At 40.0% G+C, this 12,781-nt stretch overlaps 1 non-coding gene across 1 annotated transcript; it reads left to right on the top strand.

Moving 5' to 3' along the window:
- Window positions 1-10,167: 10,167 nt before the first annotated feature.
- On the top strand, window positions 10,168-10,258 carry LOC143523711 (small nucleolar RNA SNORD88). The gene has a single exon (XR_013133456.1). It is a non-coding gene; the product is annotated as a small nucleolar RNA SNORD88 (small nucleolar RNA).
- The last annotated feature ends 2,523 nt before the right edge of the window (window positions 10,259-12,781 follow it).

The raw sequence follows: 12,781 nt of genomic DNA, 5'->3' as shown, positions 1-12,781 counted from the left end.
TGTCGGTTCCCCTTTATATTTCACTCCTCAATCACTCCAACATTAATTCGCTGTTACCGTCTGACCTAGACCGGGCGGTAACACTTCTGTCTTTGTAACGTATAGAACACGCTGAGAGGGATCCTGATGCGGAATAACACGATCTTTATTAGGATAACTCTGTGTAACTAGCCACACGATGAGCACAGTGACGTATGGCAGGTGCAGAGCAGTAGCGTGGGAGCGGTGGTCAGTGCGGTCCAGGGTCGAGAGGCGAGGGCAGAGTCCGGGAGGTATCCAGGGGTCAGACAGGAGAGTCCAACTGCACTCTTGGCATTACTCCTTTTTGCAGTATTGCCACCTTGTGCAAAACTGCACAGGCTGCTTTAATGTCACAGGCTCTCTCAGGGGTCACTCTGAGATGGCGCAAGCAGTTAAATCTGCTCTTTAACTGTCCAAATGCCATCTCAATGCATGCCCTTGTCTTTGAATGTGCACGATTGAACCTCCTCTCGGCATCTGTTGTAGAGTCTGCATATGGGGTAAGGAGAAAAGGTTGGCAGGGGTAACCCCTATCCCCAAGCAGTAAGCCAGGAAAAGCACCTACAATTATAAGGAGTAGAGTTAAACACTGAGGCCAAATCTGCACTATTTTGTGTGGTTGGAGTATTCTTACCTTCGGCAAACCTCTGTGCCAGTGAGGAGGCACGAAATATTGTGCACCGAGCCGGGCCATTTTGCTTCAATGTTGGAGAATAGAAATTGGCTGGTGCAAACCATCTAGAACAATGGCAAAAGTGACAAAGGGTGAAAGTTGTTCAAACCCATGGAGCGACATGCTTTACAATTTCTGTTGGGTGGGCAAAACTTGCATGTACCTGTACATTGATGCTGTGAAATGATTTTCAGTTCACATAGTCTGCCTCCATGGGTCCAGATGGAGCCTTTATCCTGATGTGAGTGCAGTCTATAGCACCAATGACATTTGGAAATCCTGGAGAATTCAATTTGTTTTGAATTGAATGAATTTTAGCATGAAATAGTTGATCAAGATGAATACAGAGCACTTCGGTAAGTGCTCTGGATAAGAGTCTCTTTTAAAGTCATATAAATTTAACTCCAAGTTACTGCTGTTCTGAAAAAGCTTCTTTTATGGGAAGGATGCCTCTGTGACCAGGGAATTTAATGAATATATTAAGGAAACGCTTAAGCGCAAGACAAACCTATCGAATTTCGCAGCAGACCGTCGCCTTACTAAGATGTTCTGCATACCCAACGCTGTACAGAAATGCGCCGCTGGCAAAGAAGTGCAAAGCGATACAGACTGTTTGGGGTTTGGTAAGAGCTCTACTACGTCTAGTGTTCTTCTCAATATATGGCCCCAGTAATTTACAAAGATATATAATACTGTGTCTTCTGAACCTGTAGTGCTCAAATAAGTAGTCATCCGGAAAGCCCAGTGGATCTGTCCTGTCCTGGAATGACCTTGGAGCTGGTAGCATGAATGCTCTGTGCACTATACACGCTCCCTCATCTACTGGATTTTCTACAAATGGGCATGCCATGGTCAATCAGCCTTCAGCCTTCACTGTTAGCTGTTCTTTTATAGCATACATTTTGGATTATTTGTATCACCTGTATGAAAATCTTGGTAAGGTAGTTGTCTGTATCAATTTCCTTTTTGCACCATTAAGTTAACCACACATTTACATTATTTATACTGAACATATGTGAATTGCGGAGTGATATGATTTGCTTGTAATTTGAACACAAAAGAGGAAGTGTGGGGATAAATATATACCTAAAAGTATCTTCACCTAAATTACTCAGTTATTATTAATACTCAGGTACAAAGAATTGTATTTTTGTGATATAGTGTTTATGCTAATGTATGTTTGTTGACCATAACTGCGATTAGACACTGTATTCCATTTTACACTGACCTGAATTTGTTAAGATTAAACCAATACATTAAAATGTGCAAAAACCTCGCTGATTAACAATGAATATGTACTCTGAAGATCGAAATATAAATTGCATTTGGAAATATAATTATTAAATTTTGATAATGACCTGCAATCATTCCAAACTAATAATTACAGTACTCCATTAAATGTATAAAAATATATGATATGATATGCTACATCCACAGCAATTTAATGGATAGAATTGCAGCGGAACCTTGTTCCTCAATTTTGTTTCCCGGATGGCGAGACTGACATCACGCTGCTGAGCCAATAGAAGCGGTCCCGCTAAGCTAAGCTTCAACTCTAGCCTGGTACGGAGCAGGTTAGTTCAAACGTATATGTTGCTGTAGTAACTGAGCGAGGCTCAAGTCTAGCCTCTTTCGTGGAACCGAATTTGAGCAAAATGAGCCAGGCTTGTCTTAAAAAGCCCGGCTTACTGAGTTAGCTCGCTTCGTGGAATACCCCCCAGGTTAAGGGGTTTTGTAAAGCATATTAACTTTTACCTCCCATTAGAATGGAAACAATACTTCCCCTTGGCCCACCGGGGAAATCCCCAGTAGTAATGTATGCCAGTCCGCCCCCGATACCTACAGTTGCATACATTTTACATACATTTATTATGCATAAAGCAGTTTTACCCTGCTGACTGTCAAAACCTATAGAGTTTTCTGTTGCCATCTGCACAAACGGCAGTCATGTTCGGGTACAAGCAGAGTGAAGCATGTGAAGTTTTGTCACACTGAAACTTGCACAATGAGTACTCCATGGAGCTTCTCTGGAACATGTCTCCATGTATCTTCCCAATTAGCAAGGTTACAATTTAATAAGTTAAAATTAAAAGTCCTAAAGAACACCTAAATATGTATTAATCCACACTGGACTTACCCTTCCAAACTGCCAAGTCCTCCCATCCAACATCTGCAAAAACTTTGCCTTGCCTTGTATATATGTATATAATATATATTATATAGTATATATCATTTGTATATGTATATATTATATGTATATAATATATACTTATTTTATTTGAATCACTTGTATGATGCATGTAATGTTTAATTACAAATGTCTACATGCCATTTATTCAGGCCCTTACTTGCAGAAGTCCCTACAAGGTAAGATATACAGACAAACACTCTGAAAACAGTGATCACACTACAACACATAAAACATGCAACAGAAACAAAAACAAACAAACGTTTGACGTGACAGTGAACTCTTATTTTGATACACTCGTTGATGTTTTGAATAGGCGCCTCATCAGGATACCTAAGGGTCCTCGAGAACTCACAATATAAAACCACCATCTTGGCCTGTCTTGGCCACATTTCAATCTTTCTTCTGAGCAGGAAAGGGGCTCCTTGCAAGTAGCTGTTGAAGCGCTGCAGCAATTGGTAAGCATTTGTTTAGACGTTACCGGTTTTTCTATTCTATTCCGTAGTTGATGTTTGCCGTTGCTAAAAGCCGTATTGTCAGAGCCTTTTCGACGTGTGACACCTCTGGTACGTTGACAAATGCACAACAATTCTGTTAATTTGTCGTAGTAGTGACTGTTAAAGGTACTGTAATCTTTTAACACTGCAACTACCAGCATTTTCATACGACTCCTTCTAGCAGAGAGTGCCAAATGGCAGTGCTGGGGTCATTTGCATCCCATTAGGCCAGGCAGAGTTGAGCTCATGCTCCTTATGCAGGCCATATTCAATAGTATTTTCAGAATTTGCTGCAGGCCATATTCAATAGTATTTTCAGAATTTGCTGCAGGCTAATGAAAACTGCACTAATGGACATGATGGCCTAATGCAGAGGTGTCCAAACTCTGGCCCGCAGGCCAAATGTTTAGGCCATCCTTTGTTATGTACATGCAGCCACTACTTGGTAATGCTAAACGGGGGGATGGGTGATTGTGTGAACTATGTTGATACATTGACTCAGATGGAGAAGAAAAAAACCCTTTAAGAAAAAATCAGAACTTTAGCTATTTTTGACCAATCAGCATGTCTCCTTTTGCAGTGAGAACAATCCAAAATTAGTACAAAGGAGGCAGACTTGAGATGTTTTAGAATTATAGTTCAAATAATGTCGTTGTCAGTTTAATAATGGAGAGAGATGACTGCAGACATAGGAAACTTGTTAATAAAGTGCATAGACTTTAATAAACTGCACCAAAGTAAATGGCCTATCTGGCTACATGCTAAGTGAAATAAAATAGAATAAAGGTCTAATAAAAGCCATCCTTTATGTACATGCAGCCACTACTAGGTAATGCTAAACGGGGGGGGGGGGGATGGGTGATTGTATGAACTGTGTTGATCCATTGACTCCGATGGAGAAGAAATGGTGAAATAAAATAGAATAAAGGTTTCTCACTCTAGTACTATATTACAATATTATAAATGTACAGAATGGAGGTAACTGAGATGGGTTCTATATAGGGATGCAAATGATTAATCGACTTTCGATTAATTGTCGATTAAGACGTTACTCGATCAAAATGTATTAATCACGATTAATCATTAGAGAGCGCTCCTGTATTAACTTGAACAGAGCGTAAGAACGAGAGGTGAACACGTGTCGCGAAAGACCAGAGTGGAAAACAAAATGAAGCGGGCGAAAAGACGTGCGGTGTGGGACCATTTTGAAGCGTGTTCGGGAAACGAGGCAGAAACTGCGTAATCCAGAAAATCCCAAGGAGGGAAACTTTATTTTCCACGCAACTCAAACAACAGCACTGTTCTCTTCCCCTCCCCTGGCGCGCGCAGGCGCCGCTCTCCCAGTGTCACTTAAAGGGCCAAGTGCCTGTCTGTTAGGGAACTCGCCGCGAGGAGTAGTAGTCGCTACAATTTCAACATTGTTAATTTAGGCTAAGAAGTCAAATGTTCTGTGTGTAATGCGGTATTGAAGTACAACAGTTCCACTAGCTCACTCAATTATCATTTGAACACCATGCATGCAGCTGTCCTGCATATCACCAGTGCACCTGGTCAACCTAAAATCACAGCTACACTGGGAAGGCGAGCGTTTTCGAAGCTCGCTACAAAAAAATACGAGTGAGCTAAAAACAAAGCTATCTACTGCTACTACTGTAGCCCTTACAACAGATTGTTGGACGGCTCTAACAAGAGAAAGTTACATTACTGTGACGTGCCACTACACTGACGAGAACTGGCAGCTAAAATCTGCAGTGCTGATTACGACGAACATGTCGGATAGACACACCGCTGACAGTTTAACTGACAAGCTCAATGATGTTGTGGAAACTTGGGCACTCTCCGGTCGCGTTACAGCATGTGTTCACTACAAAGCTAGAAACATTGTCCAAACATGGGCTCAATAATATTCTGTTTGGCTCTCTATTTAATTTCTTCTTTTTTTAAACATTTTTTTAAATGTCTAATGTTTCAAATTGAACTGAGCCAGTCCTTAATTTATTCCTTTTTTAAAATGAAAGAATGTATTTTGTTATACCATAAAAATTTCCTCATGCATAATTACTTGAGCAATATATAATATAATACAATATAATTATCATAATATAATATATACTTTTTGAACAAAGTGTTTTAACTACACTGCTCAAAAAAATAAAGGGAACACTTAAACAACACAATGTAACTCCAAGTCATCCACACTTCGTGTTCAGATAGGAAGCAACACTGATTGTGAATCAATTTCAACTGCTCTTGTGCAAATGGAACAGACAACATGTAGAAATGAGAGATTTTCAACTGATTTCAAAGATTTTTATTAATTGAGATCTAGGATGTGTTATTTTAGTGTTCCCTTAATTTTTTTGAGCAGTATATTTAGCTGATATTTTTAAAAGCCCTATTGAAACACTGAAATTCAGGTGAAAAACGCCGCTTATCGATTAATCGAAAGTCGATCGATAAGATCAGTCAACTAACGATTAATGAATTAATCGATAATTTGCATCCCTAGTTCTATATATTTTTTTAATGTTGTTGCAGCCATTAGATCGAAATATGCCGGTACCAGGTAACAGTGAACAGGTATGGGTGTGATGGGTGGTAGTGTGAACTATTATGACTATTATGTATGTATCCACCTACATGTGGATAAAAATCCATGTTGCTATATTTCACTTACTCTCGACTTAGAAGCAAAGATGGCAAAGGTTTGCAGAACACAGCAGGCTTTGGACGTGGTCCTCAACCATGTCGACCCTTGTGACTCTGATGGAGGAGAAATAACTCTTGATCCGAGTAGTGACTCTGAAATCTCTTCTGGTAAGATTTCCTATTTTTGTTTGTCAGTTATGGGTGTTGTGTTTTTGGAAGAGACACTGCAAAAAGTACCATCTGGATAAGTTAAAATTACTCGAATATTATTCTATTTCAAGTAGTTGAGGGTTTATTGTATAAATTTATGTAGAAATATCTTTACCTATTGACATTTTTTCAAAAGATAAACTATTTAAAATATATATATATGCCACGTATTGCTGTGTGAAAACAATCCTACATTACTTCCAAGGTGGCATACTTGAGATGTTTTGGAATTATAATTGGGGTTCACACACGTAGTGTGGGGAAACCTATTTTTGCAATTTAGGGTTCACACACATCTCAGGACTGTCACACTGTGCAGTTTTGAAACATTTGGCCACTAGGTGGCACTATTTGTGAATCATGCATAACTTTTCCAAATCTTTGCTTAGGAAAATGAAACTTGATTCTTTTGATTCCTTGCAGTCCACCTGACAACTTTGCAATTACAAGTCCTATTTAAAAAGGCGTAGTTTTGTCACATTCATCAATTGTTTGAAAATAGCACTTTTCGAACTAGTCCTAGGAATTTGATCCAATGATGGCAAGAGTGGCATGGGCATAATCTGTAGACACTGTAGGTAAACTATTTTTAAAAATGGTTGGATTTTTTTTTATTTTCAGGTGGGTCCATTTTCCCATTATATCATTGAGGCCATATATGACCTATATTGCTATAATTCATATAAACATGTTGATCAACTCCCAATTTCAAAGCCTTTTATAGACAGGTCCTTCAGGTATGCCAAGTTTGGTTCAAATTGGCCTGTCGCTGCATTGTCCAAAAACCTAAGAAATCATAAAAACTCATGCTGCAATCCGGTTATGCAGAATACAGACAAATAAAGGGTCTTGTATGAGTCAGATCAATGAGATAAATAACTTTGCAATTAGATCTCATAACAAAAGGTGCACTGCTTGACCAGAAATGAACCTTTTATTTCACTAAAATGTCTTATTTCATTACTGTAATATCAGTATGGTATTACATGGGCTCCATTTACTGGCCAAATACTGGAACTGACTGAATAGTACATACATAAGACCCCACACACACACACACACACACTGCTGATCTCAGCATGTGATTTAGTTCTTTGATCTGACTCAATTTCCCAATACACATTTTGATCGTTTTGGGCCTTTAGTGCCTCAATTGAATCTTTTTGTGCACATTAATTTATTTATGCACACCCCCCCCCCCCCCCCCCCATTAAGGCCAAAATACCTATTTGTGTGTGAACCCGCCAATCGCCGGCTACGTTTCAAATATTATGTTTGTCAATTTCACATTATTTCAACCTTTCACTAATCAAATCTCAAACATATGGTCCTGTAGATGAGGAGACTTCATCACCAGTAAAGAGGGGTCGCGTGGAGACACACGGGCGGCTGACAGAGACTGCAAAAGGCGGCACAGTGTGGCATGAAGAACAGATCGGAAGACATGACTGAGTGCATCCAAGCCCAAGTAAATGCAATACCACGAATGGAGAGCCAACTGCTTTTGCCCTACGGAAAGTATCGAGTCGCTTAGAGAGTTTCCTCTGTTTCATTTCTATTGAAATGCTTCGGATCATACAGGGGTGGACTGTCCAGCATGCACGCCAGACACAGCAAGAAAACTGGTTCATGTCCCTCGCTGAGCTAAAGGCGTTCATTGCAATCCTCATCCTGCGAGGTGTTGTGCGCCTTCCAGCGGTGCATGACTCATGGTCTACAACACTGGGAGTGCCCTTAATCACCAAGATTATGTCGCGAAACCGCTTCCAGGACATCATGCAGCACCTTCACTTTGACGACAAGTACACACGCAGTGAACGAGCTGCAACTGACCGGTTTGCTGCAATCTCTAATGTTTGGGGGTCTTTCGCTGCCAATTGCATCACTTGTTACAACCCAGGAAGGCATATCACCATAGATGAGCAACTTTTTCCAACTAAGACCCGTTGCTCTTTTCTTCAGTACATTGCAACAAAACCCGACAAGTTTGGGATAAAGTTCTGGGTGGCATGTGACCTGAAATCCAAGTATGTATGCAACATCATCCCATATCTTGGCAAAGACTCCAGTCGTCCCGTGGGGGAAAGACTATCGGAAAATGTGGTGATGAAGCTTATGGAACCATTTATGGACCAAGGAAGAACTGTTACCACAGACAATTTTTTCACCTCACTGTCACTAGCAAGGCAGTTGCTGGGCCGGAAGACCACCCTCCTTGGCACAGTAAACAAGATTCGTCGTGAGCTTCCAGACTCTGTCAAAAAGAATTTGGGCCGTGAGGAATTTAGTACACAGGTGTTTTCAACCTCTGGTGCCACGCTGACCGTTTACGCGCCCAGACGGAAAAAGACTGTCTGCATCCTCAGTAGCATGCACAGTACGGTGGAGATTGGAGACACCCGAAAAAAAAAGCCAAACACAATCACAGACTACAACAGCCTAAAATGTGGTGTGGATGTCATGGACCAAATGGTGCGAAAGTACAGTGTACGTTCAGGAACACGGCGTTGGCCAGTCGCTGTGTTTTATAACATGATTGACATTTCATGCCTGAATGCACATGTGCTTTTTCAAGCATGCACTGGGGTAAAAGAGAGACGGTCCGAGTTCTTGGTGAAGCTTGCAACAGAACTTGCACAGTCTCATATGGAAGCCAAGGAGGTGTCCAAGGTAGAGTTTCAGCAGCAACAACCCACACCTGACACAGGGAAAAGGGCATTGTGCCAGGTTAAGTGTGGCTGCAAGAGTAACCGTGCCACTAAGCGTTGTGGTTTTTGTAAAAGGTTCACATGTGGCAAATGCAGAAAGGAGATTATGTGGCAGTGCCAAGTGTGTTTAGACAATTTGTAAGTGTGCTGAGTCTATTGGGTTTTCATACCAGTCTGACAACAAGCAATGTAGCTCGCTACTGCACAATGACTGTATGTACATAAACTTCTTAGCAGTTTATATTTCTGTTTAGTTTACATTTCCATTTATGAATACTTATCATAATGTTGCATGCTTATTTTATCCTTTATTACTATTTCGTTGTACAGAGCAACACGTTTCTTTACTGTGCATATACCAATAAAGTTTCTCGTGATGTTTTGCACTGGGCTCCAAAAGTACATTGTGACAAAAGTGCGTCTCTACTAATGACATGGCAGAGACTGAGGGGATTATTAATATTTCAGGGCGAACCCTTTCGGTATTCCGGCGAGGGCATCCTTAACCGGTGATGCACCGGTATCGGTGACCATCAACTTCTGTTCAAGAGACTCATAAATATTGGAGTTGGATAGTGCTGCTTCTTGTCAGAAAAGAAATGTTATCAATCGTACGAACCACCCTAGGCATTTGTTAGTAGAAAATAGGAAATGAATAAGCTGACGTTTAACCAAAAGCTTTAGAATCAACAGATTTTTTTCATGCAACGTAAAACATAATTGTCTGCATGCGTGAAAACGTCATTTAGGCCTACCTAATCTTTTCAAATTCAGAGTTTGTCATGCACAGAGGGAACAGGTTTCCTTAGATACAATGAAAATTTTACTTTGCTCCTCGCTAAGAATGCCAAATATGTCATTAACAAATATCTAAGTATATACAAGCACATATCTTAATCAAGAAATACACACTAAATAAATAATTCATTTTGAAATGAGCTTTAATTTCCTTATAAACTACAATCAACGATTGAGTACCCATGTGCAGTTAACAGGATTTGACCCTACCTTATTTCTTGACGACACATGCATGGTGGTCTCTGGTTACAGAATTCAGTGGTCACAGATGTCTAACACGGGAAACAAGCATAAGACCAATTCAGAATAAAAGGCCATGACTGTTAATCTAAGACAATTGTTTTCTCTTTCAGGGGACATCGTCCATGCATCCTGGGGATGAGGTACGTGATTGACTAAGTCTTGAATCTGGAGTCTGAAGGTTTCCTCCTGTGATGATTTTGCACTGGGCTCTGAATGTCTGTGGCGAGAAAAGTGCACCTCTACTCTTGACATGGTGGAGTCTGATGGGGGGGGGGATGTTAAAGAAACTGATTCAATAGCTTTATCACCGTACTTTGTAAATATACAGGCGGGACTCATTTTGTCTTGAATTTTGTTTCAGGTGGTGTGCTCTTGACTCCACCTGAAACTTGACTCCACCTGGCTGAGGCTCTGTGAAGAAATTCTGTAGTGTCATTATCCTGGTCTACAGTCATGGCCAAAAGTTGAGAATTACACAAATATTATATTTTCACATGATCTGCTGCCCTCTGGTTTTTATATGTGTTTGTCAATTGTTTTTATCACATACAAAAATATAATTGCAATCATAGGAGTAACAAGCTTTTATTGACAGAATGAGTTAAGTTAATACTGTGCCATTACACTTATTAGCTATACACAGTGCTTACTTTGAAAATCAAACGATGCCAGAACGCAAACAGCGGCATGAGACAAGGGGTCAGAGGCCAACAATGTCACCGGATCGCAAAACAAAATCACAATGTCACCGGATCACAAAACGCTTAGGCACACAAATGTTAAAATAACAAGCCAATTTGTATATATAAATTACTTTTAAATTATTTACATGTGTTTTATAAGTGTTTAAGTGCAGAAGTGCATACAGATTTCTTCATAACTTATAATTAGTAGGCTTGAAAGTTACTGGATCGAGGCAGACAGTTCCCGGAACACACCCTTCAAAATGAGAGTTCCTGGATCCTGTTCCGGCAGGATCCGGCTCAAATTAAGCCCTGGCTATAGAATACAAAAGTAATTTTGTGAGTCGTAGCTTTTTCATTTTTTAAGACTCCTCATTGAAAAGTCACATTACACATACCAAACAACAAAAAGACTATAGATCCTTGTTCCTTGTGCATGTGATAAATTACATTCTGCACAGTTACCTCAGGATATGTCAACAGAAAATAACAATCATAGAACAATATATATCTATAGTCACCATGACAACAGTTATCATGATAAGTGTTAGTATTTCAAAGTGCAAAAAGAGCAGAGCTCCTAGGCATGTTAAACCTGATGTGATTCGCTAAAATCTGTGCTCCTTATTTAAAAGGAATTCTGAGTTTAAGGATTTAGCTTTCTGCTAATTCAAAATGTTAAAAACGTTTGACTTTCTTCCTCTCTCTTTCATTTAAAGTGCAGGCACAGTAAGAAATACACAAACATCTCCATCTTCAAGTAGAATCCATGTTGGGCTTTATTTTGGTCTGGAGGTCTGGCTTGCAGCTCTCAGTTGATCGGGAGGTTCTTCACAAACTCTTAGGCTCTTGCGGATATTGGAAGGTTGGGAAGCAGCGCAGTCCAGCAGCGCCGGACCCATGTGGGCATGAAGGGCTTGGCATAGGTGGACAGTGGCCCCTCTCACGCTTCTACCCCTCCCGTGGACCGTACCACTGTTGCTGGAGGTCCCCAGGAGGTACCAGAGCAGAGGAAGCACCTTCTGCTCAACCAGTTGTGGCTTGCAGGGGTAGAGTTCCCTAACCAGCTCTATAAAAAGAATATTTAAAAGGAACAAAGATAAATAAATCAACCCTGGACAGCACTGGGTTATTACAGAAGCATTTTTTTAACCTAGAAAGATTTAATTCAACTAAAGTGACAGTATTTGGTAACTATGGTAACTCTCTGGAATGATTATTATCAATATTATAAATATTATTAATTAATATAGGAATTATAGTATTTCTGGTAAATATCTTTTATCTTTTTTTTATCTCTGGCATCTCTTAGCATATCAGTGGAATTACTTTCTGAAAGAATTGTTTTTTGATAATGTATTTGAATTTGTAGAATATTTCTGTATACACAACCACAAAAGATTAGACACTGTATATTGAACAAAAGAGCCTAAGCACATCCACTGTAAACTCCATTATTTAACTATCTGCTGTCAGATAATGCAAGATCTCCTGTCAGTCTTACAGAAATATTTTTTCTTTATATTGGACTGTGCCTTAATATGAAAGGAGATTTTCATTTGATCTGCACCACAAACATCTAGCCAAAGAGCAAGAACATTCTTTTACTGATTTGTGTGAACCTTTTCCCCAACCTAGCAACCTTTCATCAAAAGATACAAAGGTAAAACAGAACACAATCATTGTTGTTGTTGTTTTTCTAAAGCCCAGTGGCATGTGTCCTTCAAGATGTTTTGTAAAGAGAGAAAAGAACCCACCAAGGTTATTGATGAGAGCTTGAATGGCAGCTATTGTTGCCATGTAGATGGCGTTATTCTTGGAATTGAGGTGATTGTCCACTATAGCTGGGACTAAGATGTAGACCACTTGGACCAGGTTGTCTCTGAGCAGTGTGATTATCTTCTGTAAGGCCTCCAAGGCATAGAGGTTAACCTTGCAGTCGTGCTTTGAAAGCATCAAATACCTGTAGCAGAGGAAGAGAGGTATAGAGCAAGCCGCCCATGCATTCATCAGGCACTCACCATATCAGTGCCGTTAAGCCCTGGAGCTGATTTGATTTCAAGCCCTTTCATTTCAACCGACTGATTTTTTCATAAGTCATTCACTTGGAT

The sequence above is a fragment of the Brachyhypopomus gauderio genome, chromosome 9 (genome assembly GCF_052324685.1).
Source record: "Brachyhypopomus gauderio isolate BG-103 chromosome 9, BGAUD_0.2, whole genome shotgun sequence".
Taxonomy (NCBI): Eukaryota; Metazoa; Chordata; class Actinopteri; order Gymnotiformes; family Hypopomidae; genus Brachyhypopomus; species Brachyhypopomus gauderio.
The sequence above is the reverse complement of the archived record's forward strand: the minus strand, read 5'-3'. Positions and strand labels throughout refer to the sequence as shown.